Consider the following 3017-nt stretch of genomic DNA (forward strand, 5'->3'; position numbering starts at 1 on the left):
CCTAATCGGGTTCAGGTTTTCTTGGTTAACAAAAACAAGCTCCATTCGGGTAAAACTGAAGATCGGTTCGGTATCGGTTCGGGGGCTATACGGTTCGGGTCGGAGTTGGTAGACTGGCGTGGAACCGGTATAACCCGGAATAATTTCGGGATCGGGTTTTGGTCTGTATTTTGGTTCTTAAAAGTACCATTTGTAGCGAATGTTACCATTACAGAACAAAATAATTTCGTAACTTGTACTGCAAGTAAGTAAAAAAACACAGAAATAAAGCATTGAAAATTTTCATAACCCCTAAGGCAACACTGATATAAAACCAAAGCACCTTTATTATTGATAGTAGAGTCAAAAACTTAACAACTCAGAGAATGCAAACAAAGCCATAATGAAATGCTTAAAACAAAAATGAGAAACATTATTCAAACTTCAAAGAAATAAAAACCAAATGAAGAAAACTTCAAGCTCCATGCTTCAACCTTCACCCGCCTTCTTCCACTTCATGCTTCGACCTTGAAGCTTCAATCATCACGCCTTTGTGCTTGAAACTCTGCAACATAAAAACAACGCATAAGAAACGAGCTTAGCATAAACAAATACATTACATAAGACAGTATAAAGTAACTAAGTGAAGAGATAGACAGACCTTTCTGAAGTCGATCAAGCAACTCCACATCAGCAAGTATTTGCTCATTTGTAGTGACTTGTTCACTCACCTTGATGTCAGCATGCATCCATTGCTCAGTACACATGAGAACTTCTATCATGTAATGAGTTAAGCAACTCCGATATGGCTCCAAGATCCTCCCACTTGTGCTAAAAGCACTTTCGGATGCCATTGATGAAACTTGGATGGCGAGTAGATCTCTTGCCATTTCAGCAAGCACAGGATACTTCATCTTGTGAACCTTCCACCAAGCGAGAATGTCAAACTCCACACCAAGCAAGAGCTTAGGAGTTTCAACTGCCTCTTTCAAGTACACTTCAAGTTCGTCCCATGTATCTCCCTTTTTAGCAACCATCTCCTTGTACACGCAATCCATCTGCTCATAACCGAAATCTTCAACCACCAGCTCCATTCTATTTGTGCCTTGATCTTGCGACTCTGGAGGAGGCTGAGATGATGATGCGTGATTTGACTGAGAGGCTTCTCCAGTAGACCCTATGAATCTTGTGTTTGTTGGCGTCGAAAACGGTTACGACGAAGTTAACGTCCAAATCCCCGAAGAAGGAAAAACGTATAAACCTTCTTCGACAAATTCTTTTTTGAAATAGATTCTTCTTTACGAAAAGCTTTGCGAAGGAAACGCGAGTCATTGGACAAGAGCCTAAAAAAGATCGTTACGCAGCGACCGAACACGTGCTCCGCTCAGTCGCTACGTAGCAACCGAGTTCGAGCCAAGGCTCGGTCGCTACGTAGCGACCGAAAGTCCATTCCGCTCGGTCGCTACGTAGCGACCGAGCTCTTCCGAAACATCGATACGACATTAGTCCATGCGTTCTCGTCTACCCTTCGATGCTATTTCTCGAAGACCATAGCGAACCCATTTCACGATTCCCCGCCATTCTAAGTTATCAATCAAACTTTACCGTAAAAACCACAGAAAGTTCGTTTTTTGTCGAAAGAAGCCGTAATAAACGCTTCGAGTCGGAAGACGGCCCAAAGGGACCTAAGACATGACTCGAGACCCAACTTACGATTTCTTAATCAACAGCCCGTAAGCCGCATGACGGTTTACGCTTGGTTCGCAAGGAAAGATAAATGTCAAGTTTCCGCGGATAAATACGAAATTTTGAAGATAATTACGAAAATCTGAAAAAATGGAATATCTCCATTTTTATGCTATGGCGGCTTAAGGGCAGAAGGGGAAAAGCGTAAACCGACCTTGGAGCCAGTATATAAGGAGTCCTAGGCGGGAGACATGGTGGAGGACTTTTTCACAGGAAACTTAGCATTTAGAGCGATTTTAGGCAATTTTCCGTTTTTTCTATTAGAGCTGCGACTCAATTAGGTTTTTGCCGTTTTAGGGTTTTAGAACTAGGAATCTCGCCGACAGCTCTCGTAGCCCAGACACTTACCTTGTTGTAAACGCTCAAACGCAGATTTGGAATAAGAACTATCTTGCTCTTTTTTTTCGATTTCTTATTTTATTACTGTTCTCGTTTCGTGTTCTGATTGCTTGGCGTGTGGTATTAGCAGATATCCGAGACCTCTGGGAAATTAGGGTTCTCCTTCTTTCCTAATTTAAACAGAAATCGACAGTGCGAATTTCGGTTCCCACAGTTTGGCGCTAGAAGGAGGGGGGTACGGATCAATCTACCTCTCAATCACATGATCAATCTAACTCTCAACCACATCACGCTCAACCAGACATGTCAACTGACAACACGGATAACATGTAGACTCCTCTTAACGGAGTCAGCGGCACTAATCTCCACACTCCCGCAGCAGACGTATCTGCGGCCAACGAACCATCCAACGCCGCGGTGCTCGAGGAGTTTAAAAAGATGTTCGCACCTACGAAAGAAGGTCGGAAGAATAGGATAAGCTCGTTAGCACCTTGACCAAACAAGTTGAAACTTTAACGGCAAGGAATCGAGCGATCCGCCCCCGCGGAACCACTAAAGTCCGCGGGAAAAGACTCGACTTTGCAACCCCACTCAACAGGCCTGGAGCCGCGCAGGAACGACCTTCGGGTCAAAACCCTAGCGAGAAATCTCCCGTCGAAAAGGGAAACTCCAAAAGCCCTCCGCCTCCCGCGAAGGTTTTGGAGGACAACGGAATCGAGCAAGGCGACATGGATCCTAGCGATGTCTCCAACAATACTGATGAGGACGTCGACAGACATCCAAGGAGGACCAGAAGCCGATTCACTCGGGAAAGCTCTCCGTTCGGCAAACCAATGACAGAAGAGGAGGAAATCCTCTATTGGAACGAACAAGAAGAGCTGGCTGAAAAGCAAACAGAGCTCACTCACAGTAAACGCCGACAAGCGCGGAAATCTGGTGACGAGACGTCAGAT

This window comes from Brassica oleracea, chromosome C6 (assembly GCF_000695525.1).
Source record: "Brassica oleracea var. oleracea cultivar TO1000 chromosome C6, BOL, whole genome shotgun sequence".
Lineage (NCBI taxonomy): Eukaryota > Viridiplantae > Streptophyta > Magnoliopsida > Brassicales > Brassicaceae > Brassica > Brassica oleracea.